The following is a 14,945-nucleotide window of genomic DNA, read 5'->3' as shown; positions in this document are numbered from 1 at the left end:
GTCAGATCTGCGCCCATTCTTTTAGGTAGAGACTAACCTGTTTGCCCTATGCAGAATGCAAAAGCAAGAAATATAGCTTTCCAACGTTAGATGTCCACCACCCAAATATTTGCTTAGGAATAACAGCATTTCACAACAAGAGTTTTTTTCATGACCTTATTGACTCAACTCTGCCATTAATGATTGTGTGAAGCCCAGCTGGAAGTTCACAATAATATTTGATTGATGCCATCAAAAAATGGACCTGCAATCACATGCGCAGGAGTGGTCTACCAGACTGCTTCCTCATAATAATCTAAGCAGCTCTTCATTTGATTGCAATTCACTTCTGTGTCTCAGTTGTGCTGGGTTAGCAGTGGTGATCAGAAAAAATGTCACACTTCAAGCATACATGGTCTCCTTTTGTGTATATATTTAGCTAGAACCTCAGTGCCCTGTGATTTTTTTAAAAAAAGTACATGTCTAGAGTAAATGCTCTGCATAGTTAGGAAATCCTCCCTAACTGTGGGGAGACTTAGACCACAGCCCATCTATTTCTGCACTGCATTTCTCAAAGTCTATTTGAAAACCCCACAAATGGAATATGATGCTGATAGCCTATCCTCTGCTGCTGAGTATCTTGAGATAAGAAGTATGCTTCCTTTGAATATTATGGTTCCATCTTTGGCTATTATGAGTAAGAGCCATCAACAACCAACTTCCTGCCCTTGAATTTGTCCTATAAAAGGAAAAAAGCATCATAGGGTTAGGGCACAATTTCATTTCCGACTCTCTTCTGCTTCCTAACTCTTAAATGGAAATAAGGGACAGAGTAGTTGCAAAAGAGTGAAAATGTATCTTCCAGCATCCAATAAAGCTGAATGTTGGAAGATTCCAGACAAATGAAAGGAAGTTCTTCTTGACACAGCACATAGCTAAACTATGGAATTTGCTCCCACATGGTGTAGTGAGGATTAGATAAATTCATGGAGGGTAAGGCTATTATTAGTGGCTAAACGAACAAAAGAACTTCAGTGGGAGGTTGCATTGTGAAACTGCTCAATTACAATAAAAAAATTCCTTCCAGTAGCACCTTAAAGACCAACTAAGTTAGTTCTTGGTATGAGCTTTCGTGTGCATGCACACTTCTTCAGATACCATATCTGAAGAAGTGTGCATGCACACGATCTGAAGAAGTGTGCATGCACACGAAAGCTCATACCAAGAACTAACTTAGTTGGTCTTTAAGGTGCTACTGGAAGGAATTTTTTTATTTTGACTATGGCAGACCAAAATGGCTACCTATCTGTAACTGCTCAATTACAGTTCATCAACTGCTTCACTCAAAAACTGAACTAGGAGAAAGGATTTTTATCACATTACATCTGTTAATTGATTTACCAATGTGACCATTGTTAATTAAGTAATTGTCGCTGCCTGCATTTTCTGCATTACAGTTCCCACTGTTTACCATCCCGCCTCCATCTGTAACCCAGGATAACGCTTCATGCATCTGATGGAGTGGACTGTAATCCAGGAAAGCTGATGCCATAATATATTACTTACTCATTAAGATGCAATAAACCTCTTTCTTGTTTTGTTAGGTAAATTGCTACTCTAGTCAATTTTTTTTTAAAAAATGGATTAGGAAAAAGTATCCTGACAGCCAGACCTCTTTTGAGTGTTTTGAAGGAGACAGCCATCAGAGTTTGAAGAAGGTGAAACATACTTATCTACAAGAAGAGGGAAGGGGTGTGGGTGTAAGTGAGAGAAAAGTATAGGGGAAAGAGAGATAAGTTTATCCTTTTCAGAAGAGGTGTATAGATGGAGCCAACTTACAGCTGGGAATTTGATATGGAATAGCAAATGTGATGCCTTGCTTCTTTTCTTATCTTAGTGAATACTCTCTTTGTATATTTGTAAATAAAGGAAATATTACTACCATGTACTAAGTCTCCAGTGGTTTCACTTCCAAAAGAAACCATACTTGGGTAGTACTTCCCCTGGAACTTTTAATTGATTGAGGAAGTGGGCAATACACAAAAGAAATCTCAGGTATTCTCAGGCCGTGGAATGAAAAGATCCCAGCTTTATCACTGGCAATTCCAGTAGGGCTGGAGGGAGCATAGCTTAGTGATAGAATGTCTGCTTTGTACACAAAGATCCCAGAATATCCCTGGCATTTCCAGTTAAAAACTGATGGGGAAGACAACTGAGACTCCGGAGCCACTGCCAGCCAGAGTAGGCTGTACTAGGATAGAGGGATAAATAGTCAGATCTATGATGGTATCTTGTGTCCCTTCTATTGAAAATACACAAAATCTATGCCTGCCGTTTCTATGCAAAGATCTAGCATATGCAAGAGAAGCCAGGGACTGTTGACCACAGTTATTTTCTGTTCTCCAAACAGTGGTTACTAGCCACAATGGTTACGCTCTACCGTTACTGGTTGTACGCTTCTGAATACAAGTAGATGGGAATTGCAGGTGAGAAGAGCACTGTTGTGCCAAGGTCCTACTTGCAGGTTTCCCATGGTTGGCCCATCTGGTTGGCCACTATGAGAACTGGATTCTGTGCTGGACTGGGTGGATCACTGACCCAGCAGAGCTTTTCTTAAATTCTCCAAATTCTATAATTGGGAGATTATAGGATGATTGATCAGGAATGCGATAGCTATATGGAATTTGGTTGCATGAATGTAATGTTTTTGGTGAGGTACAGTTACGTTAATACATAATTTCCACACATAATACATTTTTGTGCTATCAGTGAAAAGGTACACAAGCTATGCCTTCACCAGGTTGTGAACCTCTACAAAAGATGATGTTTAAAGTATTTTCTCATTGTAAGATGCTTGCATCTTTGTTCTACAGCTCCAGTGTAGCAACACATTAGTAGCAGAGGGACATATGGGGAGCGCTGCCTGCTGGTACATGATTCTCTATGACTTGAATTGACCCTTTTGTGTATTACTGCCAACTGCATGGTGTTGCAAGCAATATCACGTTTGGGTAAGGATCTACAGTACCAGCCAGAATGTTAAGGTTGATACATTATTGGTTAAAAATACGCAAGGAATCCATGTGTTCCGGGCTGTAGAACTGCACTATGTTTGAGATTTGGAGAGTGGGAACTTAAGAGGTTTGAGATTTCATTTCACCTCCCCCCGCCATTAGTTTCCTCCTGCTGCCAGATTGAACTTTTTATTGTTATTATTAAGCCAAAGACCCAGGTTGGCCTGTGAAACACCATTAACAAATCAAAGTATCCAGTTCATGAATGTAGCTTAGTGATGTGGGATGTGTTTTCCAAGTCTCATCACAGCTTGGAAAGACACTTGCTTGAAAGACAATACTGCGTTGGAAAGATCATGGTCTGATTCAGTGTGGCCATTTCATAGGTTCATATGAAGAGAGAAATCAGATGCTGGATTAACTGTCTCCTGTTTATTTTAAATGTAATAATTTGTATTAATGGGAAAAGCCATTAGGCCTTAACAGTGGACTGTCAGATATATAGTCTACAAATATTTAGTGAGATTGCATAGGGTCAGAGCCTGTCAGAGCTGCAAACAGATCCTTCTGAATATAACCTAGCCCCTAGTGGAGGAGCCTGATAAAATAAAAAAGCCCTCAATCTGTTAAGTCATTGTTAGGTCAAAGGAGGGCACTGTAGCCATCCACTTTAACAGATTGGTTGTCTGGGATGGGGGTGGAAGAGAGAGAAATTTCATCACAGAGATGAAGTGATTTCTCAATTGCTGAGGAAAGGAGCAGAGGAACTGTGTGTGTGTGTGTGTGTGTGTGTGTGTGTAATGTCATAGAATTCTTTATCACCACACTGTGAAATATAATCCTGATGTTTTGCAAGCCAATAAAAGACAAGATTACATTACAATTTTAACGTTCACACTACAAATTATATATCCACTGCAGATTCCAGTGTACAATACGAAATGTAGATTTACATTTCCTGTTGTAGAATCAGGGTTAAGCCATTTGAGGGTGCTGAATACAGGGAGGGGCAGTTGGTTAGGGTCCCAAAGATTTGCATGTGCAGGCTCACACTCAAGTACACACATCCTTCCACCCCACCCCCCCACAGAGACATGCACACAGCCACACAACTTTGCAGGCCCATGTGCAGTGGGCTGGGGGCCACTGGGATGCAGAAGTAGCAAAAATGACATGACACCAGTTTGGGATCGAAATGGCCACAATATTATTGATTACAGATGCAGTGAGGTGATCCTTCATAGCTTCATGCAGCTACTCCTTGGGACAAACACTAGCTCAACCACCTCCCCAAGCTCGGCACTGGTGGGAAATATAGGGACATTCTGGGATCAAATCAGAAGCCAGGATGACTTTAATAATTCCAGGACAGTCCCTGGAAAATAGGGACACTTGGAGGCAATGGGAAGGAACCTTTGTAAAACATAGTAAATGCTCAGGCTAGTGCTTTGCACCTCTGCTGTTAAAACAAATGGGATGCTTAGTTTAATCCTGTGCTTGCCTATTTGGAAGTAAATCTCACTGTGTTTAACTTGGACCTATTTCCAAACAAGCATGCATAGGGTTGCAGTCTTACAAATGCCCAAGCTTGGCTGGACTGGATGTTGCCTATTAGTATTTAAAAGGTTACCTTCCTAGGTACAAAAGGTCAAGGAGAGAGTGTGCCCAGATCCAATAGAAACCAGGGTATCTGCAACTTTAATAGCTGTGTAGAAGAAATTTCAGCAGGTGAGAGTTTGTCATGCAGTTAAAATAAGCAAAGAAATGTCCATGGAACATTCAATGCAACAATGAAGGTTATATAACAGTAGGCTGGTAATTTTAGGTGTTCCACCGTCTAAAAGTTCTGTGGCTTGGTTGGTGTGTATTTGGAAGCTTAAACTTTCTGAAACTTACTCATTAGGAGGTGAAACTTTGCCAGGATATTCCCCTGTTTTCCATCTAAGAAATCAAATAAAAAATTATCACACAGTGTTCGTTATTGCTGGACATGCATGCACAGCCATATCATTTGGTTGCCTAGCAACCTGGGGGTGGGGAGAGGACTGGCAAGAGGAAGAAAGAGAAAGAGAAAGCTTAGCAGAAAACACTCTGAGCGGCAGAAGAAAGGCAGTCTGACATTTCATTTAAGGTAGGTTTGGATTGGTTCTGGCACAGCACAGTGTGGTCCAGGTTATTGATGATGGTTCATAAAGGGGAACCTCACCTGTCTTGCAAAATGGCTAAGGTTTTGTAGCAAAGCTTGCTATGTCAAATCCTGTGAGTTTCAAATCTTTCTTATTTAGAAACGGGGAGGAAAAGGTGAGGGCTTGTATATGTGGAAACAAATGGCATTCAGTCTGCAACAACACAATACTTGTGCTGTGGTCTTCGGTCAAGACAGTCTGTAAACATGAGAACTGAGTTGCTTTTGAAATATAATAGCTTCTGTGTAGAGGAGTGAGGGCATATTTTTCATCACCACTATTGTTGAGTTGCAGAAATACTTTGTGATCAGAACATGATCTGCTCAGAGGGTAATAAAATGCCCTTTCTGAAAGCAAGAAATAAAATAGTATTACTCTTAACAGCAGGAAGACTAATTTTTAATACTGTGTTTTGATTGTTGCAAGCCACTCTGGGACCTTGCGGGTAAAAGGTTGGCAATAAACGGTAATAATTATTTTTAAATTATTTTTGTCTTACTTGATGTGTATGTTACAAAGTATACCATTATTAGAGCAGCAGGAATAAGAAGAATTATTTTGATAAAATTGGAGGAGTGGTTAGAGTTCATGTTTTTCATGCAAAAGGTTCTGAGCTATGATCAATGGTCTGACATGCTAAAAGCCAACTTTGTGTTGCTGAGTATAAGGTACAAACATGTGATTAATTAATTTTCCATTATTTGTTACTCCTCCGTACTTTGAAAGATCCTGGCAGAAGTAGGCGGTTATTTTCCTCCACCGTCAAAACGCAATAGGTTTTTCTGTCTGCCTCTGGAGATATTGAAAAAACACACAACTGTTGACACATTATATGACAACAATTTGACTTGGGAAGAACATGCAACTCAGATGGATTTGAGAAAGAAGTTTTAGTTGTTGAGTGGGCAATGTCACTTGAACCAGGCTTTCTGATATTTGATAACTAGTCATTCATTTAGTCCACAGGGACATTACAGATATTTAGACACTGTTCTAAAATTTTGATTAGCGACTAGGCAGATCCTATTGCACTTTTTGTTCTACAAACAAAGGGAAATGTCAAGTCTTTCAAGATCCAACAATTAAATTCTGTCTATGTCTTCTTGTTGTTCTTATTCTCTCTGAGCACATCCACCTTGATTTTCTTCCAGTGGATTACCAATTTGATTTCAGGCAATCGGAACAGGAAGTTCCATGTGACAACCCTTTAGATATTTGAAGATGGCTATCATAGCTCCCTCCGCTCAGTCTCCTGTTACCCAGGCTAAACATACCCAATTCCTTCAACTATTCCTCATAAGGCTTGGTTTCCAGACCCTTTATCATTGCCTTCCTCTGCACACCTTGAAACCTCCTAATGACAAGAAAGATTGCTGCCAAAATGATAACCACTTTGGCGGCAAACAACCTTGCTGTGTTGCACGAGGTAGCATTCTGGATGGAGATTTGGCCCCGTCAAGGTCCTCTGAGTTACCTGTTGTCAGACTATTCACTCTGCCAACAGTCAAGCTTTCTGAGGACTGAATTTTTCTAAACAAGAGAAGCCTATCATTTTATCATCAACTTCAGCTCTTTGCAAGGTAAGTGCTTGAAGTTGTGTAACTGGTAGCACTTAGTGCCCCTCATCCGACATCTAAGGTACTTCTTAGATCTCTTAAGTTTAGATTACTTGAAAAGACACCACTCTCCCCCCCCACCCCCATTTCTGTTGTGGTTAATAATGAGAATAATTAAAAATGCCATTTAATTTACAGTAATTCTTAAGTGGCATTCCATTTGCATAACAACTAGAACACACTGGATAAACAGTTGCTAGGTAACTGGAAATTCTTCTTCACTCTTCTCCACTATTCCAAAGGAAGCTCCCACGCCCAGAACCTTTCACATCGTACAAGGTAAATACTTTGTCAGGAGGATATGGGAGGAAATGCTGAGGATTGGGCGTAAGACAACAACCCCTGGTTTCACGTTCCATGAACCAGGGAATGTAGCACATTTTGCTCCAATATGCCATCATCAGTACGCTAAGAAATAATCTTAGCTGCAGAGCATAACTTGCTGAGAACCCACAGTGAATGTAGTTTATTTGCTCTCACTGGTAGTGGAGTGGAGCAGAACAGACCAAAAAAGAGCAATTAACAATAGTGTACCCTGATGCGCAGATAAGGCCAATATGATTGATGCTGGACTTTGCCGCTTCAGGAGACTGGTCTAACTAGTCTCCTTCCTATTGTGTGAGTGCCAGATTTCCCATTAGGCAGGTGATCTGGGTTTAGATCCTTGAATGCCTTTTCTAAAGCTTCAAAGCAGCTATTGAGTAGGGCTGTGAATTTATTGAGGATAGCAACAGGGAAAGGGCATATTTAACCCTTTCCCCTTGTGACATGTTCATGACTGAAGTCCTCTTCCTCCACCCAAGCTGAAGGCATTAATACAGAGGTCGGCAACCTTATCAGAGGATGGGCCGGTTGACGCTTCGTCCTCGGAGGATGGGCCAGAACATGTGCACACGCGAGCTCTTCCAGGTCAGAGGAGCGCCCGTGCGCGTGCGCACGCTATTTCCCGTGCTCCTGCGACCTGGAAGTGTGCTGGAAATAGTGTGTGCACATGCTCATGGGCGCTTCTCCGTCCCACACGCGTGTGCACATGCTATTTCTGGCGCACATCCGGGTTGGAGGAGCACCCGTGCGCATGCGCACTGGTACCATCAACTCGGATGTCAGTCCCCATGCCGTGTTGGTAAAGCAGGTGGCAGGATGCTCCATGAGTCTGTTAGATAAGCCTCGTGGGCTGCTACAGGCCCATGGGCCTTAGGTTGCAAACCACTGTATTACTATAACTGAGGGTAGGGAAACAGGACACTTACAGAAGCCTGAACCACTTTTTGTCACCATTTGCATTAGGCATAAATTTGTTGCCATTGGGAATTCGTAAAACAGGACTAAGTGTTAACCCAGTAACACTTAATAAAAACTGTTATTTTAAGGATGTGGAGTCGGTGAGAAATTGAAGTATTTTAAGGGTAGCCAATCTAGTTGCCACCAGATGTTGTGGACTAGAACTCCCATCCCTGACCATTCGCCATGCTGGCTGGGGATGATAGGAGTTGTAGTCCACAACATCTGGAGGGCCCCATGTTTACTACTCCTGGTGTAATGCTTCGTTGTATGGAAGGGAAAAATATAGAAACTAATCTGTTATCTAGGCAGCCAAGTACACTATGGTGATTAGTGCAGAAAAGGAACTAAGAGATGAACTATGTGCCAGATATTGATTGATTTATTTAGGACATTTCTATCCTGCCTTTCCTCTAAAAATAGTGCTCAAGGTGGCTGATAGAAATGAAAATTAGCAGTGCAAATACCATCTAAAAAAAGCTGCCCGAAATCAATAAATTAGTAACAGCAGGAGTAAAACCACACAGTGTGAAAAGCACAGGTGAACAAGATGTTAATGACGAAGTTAGGCAAAGCTATCTGGAGAGGGGATTCTAAACACAGCAAACATTCTCTCTGGAAGGCACCCTACAAATATGTAAGGATCAGGAGGGCACAGAGAGAGAGGCCTCATTCTGAAGGACTTAATTTATGTTACGTTTGTTAGGGAGTAGTGCCTTCAGGGATCATGGTCCCAATCCAGTTAGATCTTTAAAGGTTAAAATCAGCACTTTGGACTATGCTTGGAAGCAAAACTGGCCGCCGGTGTTGAACTTTTTAAAGAAGTGGTGGCCGAAAATCACCCATATGCCTTTGTGGGTGATTACTCAGCAGAACAAAGTAAACAAATATAGACAGAAGTGAGATTCTGCTGAATCCTGAGGAAACAGACTGAGGGTGTCTCTTTAGGAGGAGCAATCCTGTGTCAGGTTCTGAGGAATATTAGCAGGCTTGGTCAGTCGTGCCTTCTGTTAAAGTAGGGGCGGGGAACCTTGTTGAGCCTCAAGGCTGCATTCCTTCATGGGCAAACTTCCAAGGACTGCAAGCTAGTGGTAGGTGGAGCAACAGGTGTGACTCATACCTTTCTACAGTGGGCTACATTCCAGCCGAACAAAGCTGGAGATTTCTACACCTAGATCTCCATCCTCTGACCAGGTAAGCAAGAAACACCATTGCAGTTTCAAGGACAAATTCCTGCCAGGCAAAAGCACTCAAGCAATATGTGGAGCCGGGCTATTGATGGATGTGGTCTGGGGTGAGTTCCTACAGACAGCGAGGCAAAGCCTGAGGTCCCCCACCCAAGGCTCTCTTCCTCCAGCTTTTGACCCACACAGCTCTGAGAGAAGAGGCATCCTTTGACCAAAATGTGGCTCCTTGGTCTTCAGCAGTCTTAAACTTCTGGTTAATGTGTGTACACACCAGAAGTTGATTGGGGACAAGTGCCACAGAGGCCTTTAATTTCACACCTTGCCGTTGTGTGTTCATTGCATTCTGGTGCCCATGTGTTGGATAATCCTATGGATGTGGTTTACAACAGTATGCAACAGCCTTTCTCTTCCTCCATTTTGTTTTGTTTTGTTAATAACTTACTATTGAAAAGTGTATTGGTTTATACAGATAACATTTCCCAACCCCCTACTTCCACTTTACCTCTTTTTCTCCCTTTAAACCAGTTTTCTGGGAAGTTTTTAATGTATGATATTTTAGTGGTTTTTTGGTTTCTATGGAAGCCGCCCAGAGTCCACAATCTGGAGAACTCCAGCTTGGGGGAAGGCTGCTCTAAAGCATTAATTGCTATAAAGTCAATTATCCAAAGCTAACAATATTATTGGCAGCTAACTTTCACCATTTTCACGTTGAGGAAAACGCCATCAAGCTGCACATTGTGAGCCACACTTATAGGCATGGTGACTGCAGCAGGCAGTGTAGTAGATTGGGTGAGGACTGCAGAGACCTTTGGAAACAATATTGGTACCTGTCTGAGCTCTTAAAAGTGGCAGTCTCTGTGTTGGGGCATAGCAATCCTACTTATAACAAAACACAACTACTGTAGAACTCTTTATTGTGCACATACAGTAAGCCTGCAACTTAAGCACATTTAACATTCAGCTTTATGCATTTGGCAAAATAATAATAAATATATAATAAATTATATTATTATATATTATGTATGCACGATGGCGAACTCTACATAATCACCAGGGCAGGGAGTGGGATGGAGCCTCCACAAGTACAAGAGATTCCCTGCTTTAACCTAAGGACAGCTGTAAAGACGGAGACCATGATATGCTGAGAAGAGGACTGGGGCTTGTCAGCATGGCTAAATAGGGCTACAGCCTTAAGTAATTCAAATTCAGTCAAACATAGCCAGCCATTCTTGGCTGTGAGTCCTGGAAGACCAGCCCCTTGTTTTGTTGGTCTTTTTGACATCTGGCTTGGGAGGTCAGGACTGACTGACTCCCGCTACAAAAGTTGAAGTTGTTGAACAGATATTGGGCTGGGGTATTGTTTGGGCAGAGCTTTCCAAACTTTTTATGTTGGTGACACACCTTTTAGACATGCAGCATTTCACGACACAGTAATTCAGTTTTGCCAGCAAACCAGAGATTAAACTAACCCCTTTCGGGCCCCGGGAGGAGCGTGGGAAGCGTTTGTGCAACACACCTACACACTGCAGCCAACAGAGTAACGTGTCGCGACACACAGTTTGGAAAGCACTGGTTTAGGGGGTTGTGTTGCTGTTATTGATACTAAATTTTTTGTGATTATTTTTTTAGATATTATTTATGTGGAAGTTCTTTAGTTTGGTTGTGTACTTTTTGATGTGTTTTATTATTTATGACTACTTTCGATGACGATAAAACAGGAAAGCGGATAGAAAAGTTGTGCCTAAATTTCCAGTTGTGAAAATGGTTTCTGATTGTATTAGTTTTGAAAGTTGTTACTGTGCTTCTTCTCTCACATCTGGTTAAACATTCTTGATATTTACTGTTCTGCTCCGCAAGGGCTCCAACTGATGTCTATGTTTTAAACAAAAGAATTCTCCTCTCTTTCAATATTGACTCAACAAACATAGCTACGCTTAGGGTCTCCTCAAGTATTTGGGTTCTTGCATGGTCAGCACGTAATGGATTGATCTCAAGGATCAGAGATTGGGACAAGCAGTTAGTACTACTCGGCCAGGTGTAATCAAACAGAACATCTGAATAGCAGGGAATATAACATTGGCACTGAGCCAAAGGGAAAGAACAGGAAAACAGAATCAAAGTGCCAGTAACAGCCCTAATGAGGATTTCAGAAAAGAACTAGATGGAAATTGATAGAAGAGCCATCATAGCCTACTGTGCTAAAGAAAGAGCTGATGTTTCTTTTTGCTAAATTACAGAATTACATTACTGACAGACTCCGCTAGTGCAAACAGTCTCTACTAGTACAGCATAGGTGGGGAAATAATCATGGAAACATCCAAGCATAATGCACGTTCATATTTACATTGTGAACATCTGTATCATGCTTTGTTGTTGTTGTTGTTTAGTGGTTTAGTCGTGTCCGACTCTTCGTGACCCCATGGACCAGAGCACGCCAGGCACTTCTGTCTTCCACTGCCTCCCGCAGTTTGGTCAAACTCATTCTGGTAGCTTCGAGAACACTGTCCAACCATCTCGTCCTCTGTCGTCCCCTTCTCCTTGTGCCCTCCATCTTTCCCAACATCAGGGTCTTTTCCAGGGAGTCTTCTCTTCTCATGAGGTGGCCAAAGTACTGGAGCCTCAGCTTCACGATCTACCCTTCCAGTGAGCACTCAGGGCTGATTTCCTTAAGAATGGATAGGTTTGATCTTCTTGCAGTCCATGGGACTCTCAAGAGTCTCCTCCAGTACCATAATTAAAGCATCAATTCTTCGGCGAACAGCCTTCTTTATGGTCCAGCTTTCACTTCCATACATCACTACTGGGAAAACCATAGCTTTAACTATGCGGACCTTTGTTGGCAAGGTGATTTTAAACAGATTCATGCCCCCAGTTGACCTGAGCCAATATTATTGCTCTTATTGTGTGACTTTCAGATTAAGTTCTTTGTTCGCCCAGTGATTCCTATTTATAGTTTGAGCCTTAGCCTATTTAGGTTAGGTTGGTTTTGCAATTCCTTCACTTTCGTTTACACAAAGTTCACACTCTCTAGAAGCATTTGATGGAAAGATTAGAAACATCTGAGCACAGGCAACTTCTATCTGTGGCAAATCAACAGCGTTAAATACTACCAAGTGATTTGATCACATTTTTTGTAACACCGAGAGCTGTTAAACACATTTGACTTCTTACAAGCAATTTAAGAAGAAATGTTTCTCAGTGAAAAACTGAAAAACGTCATCACACACAAAAAAAACAACAACTCACCTATACAGTGCGCTTCAGTACCTCCGCCGTCAGGTAACATGCCAGTTTATACTGGATTTTCTTTCCTTATCAGATTATCCACAAATCAGGAGAATCCTAATTTACCAGTGGGAAGGTGAGGATTGCCACTTGGATCAGGAGAATGTCATGTGGACAGTGAAAAACACCAAATAGTGATAGAAGCAGTTTCAAACCCACATTAAGCTCCACTGTAAGGTAAAGGTAAAGGTACCCCTGCCCGAGCGGGCCAGTCTTGACAGACTCTGGGGTTTGTGCGCCCATCTCACATCTATAGGCCGGGGGCCAGCGCTGTCCGGAGACACTTCCGGGTCACGTGGCCAGCGTGACAAAGCTGCATCTGGCGAGCCAGCGCAGCACACGGAACGCCGTTTACCTTCCCGCTGGTAAGTGGTACCTATTTATCTACTTGCACCCGGGGGTGCTTTCGAACTGCTAGGTTGGCAGGCGCTGGGACCGAGCAGCGGGAGCGCACCCCGCCGCGGGGATTCGAACCGCCGACCTTTCGATCGGCAAGCCCTAGGCGCTGAGGCTTTTACCCACAGCGCCACCCGCGTCCCTATGCTCCACTGTAGATTAGCCCTATTGATCTTGGAACAGGCGCATACAACACTGGCTGTAAACTATAATGAGGTGAAACTATATTGAAATATAGCTATTGGAAACCACAGGCTAGTTATACTGGGAGGCAGGAATAATTTGAACACTGATGATCTAGCCTGTGCTCCTGGTGTTTCCTGGCTGTCTCTCCATTATTCTTGGCAGCATCATTCATGACTAATCTTCTACTGGTGCTCCTGAATCTTTTTCTAATGTGCAGAAGGAATGAGATGTTGCCAGATCATGAAAGAGACATCTTAAAAAAATAATGCAATATCTGTTTTAGTATTGTTACAGACTGCAGCTCAGCTGTATCTTCTAAAATCTTCCTCACATTGTTCACGAAAGGCTTCCCAATATCTATGCTAGAGAGGATCTTGTGTGAGCTCCAGCAGAGGAGAAATTGCCGCACACGCACCCTGAATGATTGACTGCATCTGCGCATTGATGCTCCCTTTCAAATAGCATATTAATAAACCAATGGTACAGTCATCTCTATTCAGAGAGTTTACCAAAGTAGCAATATTAGTACCTGTATAGTTCATTAGAGAGTATTTCCACAACCAATAACAATCATGGGTGCCATTTCCATATAACCACAGAAAAGTGATTCTGCATGTTTACTACTTTACATAATTTCCAACATGGAAATGAATGGCTTTGAATATGCTCAGCTGAGTAGCATGCGCACAAAGGGTAAGGGGGATGGGGGGGCAAAAACAGAAGCCTGTTCACAACCCTACATCTTGCATTTAAGAGTTGAGGGCGATCAATAAGATAATACTGTAGTATTATCATCCAAGTGCCTCTTGGCTGTATTGATGACCCTGCTTAAAATTGTGAGCAATGATACATTGCTGTTCTGCTGATTTTCATATATTTCCAGTGCACATTTCAGATAACACATTACAGATGCCTCAAATTAGCATTGGCCTGAGCAAAGAGCAAGTTGTTACATAAGCGGAAAAATGTCCTTTCTGATATAAATTTACTGTCATTTTTACCTCGATGGGGATAAAAAATACATTTTGTTTTTTTCTTTGTCTTGACTTCTTTAATCTTAGCAGCATAGAATGCCAATTCCTTGACTCCAAATAGCTGCTTCCAGAGTTTCCTCCAGAGAAAATATTAGCTGCATGAGATGCCTAGTGAACCAAATCTGTATTTTGGGCAGTGGAATAAAATGAATAAAAAACAGAATAAAAGAAGCTGCTATTGTATACATATGTGTTGCAAGAGCATCATGCTTAGCTCAGTGGTGCCTGAAAAGTTTCCTGCTTCAGTCCCTGGCACTGTGACTGAAACCCTAGAGAACAGCCCTCAGTCACTATAGACAATATGACTAGATTAATCAACAGCCTGATTTGATGATAAGCAGCTCCCTGCGATCATCACTCCCCTTTCCCTCTCCAAAACATATTGTGGAATCAGCTACCAGAGGAGCAAGACGAGGTGTTGCTGGCAGACAGTCTGCTAGACTCACATATCCCTGGAGATTGTGGATAAAGCTGTGGGAAGGGAAGGGGGATAGAAAGAGAAATAAGGCCAGAGGAACAAGCTGCTGGGAGGAGCTCTTGCAGAGTGAAAAATGCCATCATGGCTGCTGGAATAGGAAAAGTTTCAACGGTGGTGATGGCAAGGTTCAGGAAGGAGATGTCCGGTGTAGTCTTATCCATCTGTACTTAGAAGTAGTTTGTTCAATGGGATATACGTTGGATTGCAGCCTTAGTTGCATCAGCTGTCATCTTGTGGCTCTTAAGCGTGGGGACTTGAGATGTCTCATAGTCCCTTTTGTCATTTTTGATTGTACAAAATGTA

The 14,945-nt window shown here is 42.1% G+C and overlaps 1 protein-coding gene and 1 long non-coding RNA gene across 4 annotated transcripts in view; one reads left to right on the top strand and one right to left on the bottom strand.

Moving 5' to 3' along the window:
* Window positions 1-392: 392 nt before the first annotated feature.
* LOC309515606 lies at window positions 393-6,743 on the bottom strand. 2 transcript variants are annotated; one of them, XR_014212563.1, is made up of 4 exons: window positions 6,654-6,743; window positions 4,828-4,934; window positions 4,624-4,698; window positions 393-718 (listed from the first exon to the last, which is right to left on the bottom strand). It is a non-coding gene; the product is annotated as an uncharacterized lncRNA (long non-coding RNA). The 2 variants fall into 2 exon arrangements; XR_014212564.1 differs by lacking the exons at window positions 4,828-4,934; window positions 6,654-6,743 and adding an exon at window positions 5,898-5,974.
* PLCL2 (phospholipase C like 2) overlaps window positions 5,083-14,945 on the top strand; it is a 104,053-nt gene continuing 94,190 nt past the window's right edge. Inside the window, exon 1 of one of the 2 annotated variants that reach the window (XM_082193312.1) lies at window positions 5,083-5,124. The gene's annotated coding sequence lies outside the window, so the exon portion shown is untranslated. Of the gene's footprint in view, window positions 5,125-8,702; window positions 9,271-14,945 lie in introns of those variants that run through there. The other variant, XM_082193314.1, reaches the window with a different exon arrangement.

Source organism: Podarcis vaucheri (assembly GCF_965113315.1).
Source record: "Podarcis vaucheri genome assembly, chromosome: 12".
Taxonomy (NCBI): domain Eukaryota; kingdom Metazoa; phylum Chordata; class Lepidosauria; order Squamata; family Lacertidae; genus Podarcis; species Podarcis vaucheri.
Note: the sequence above shows the minus strand (reverse complement) of the source record. Positions and strands in the feature narration are given on the sequence as shown.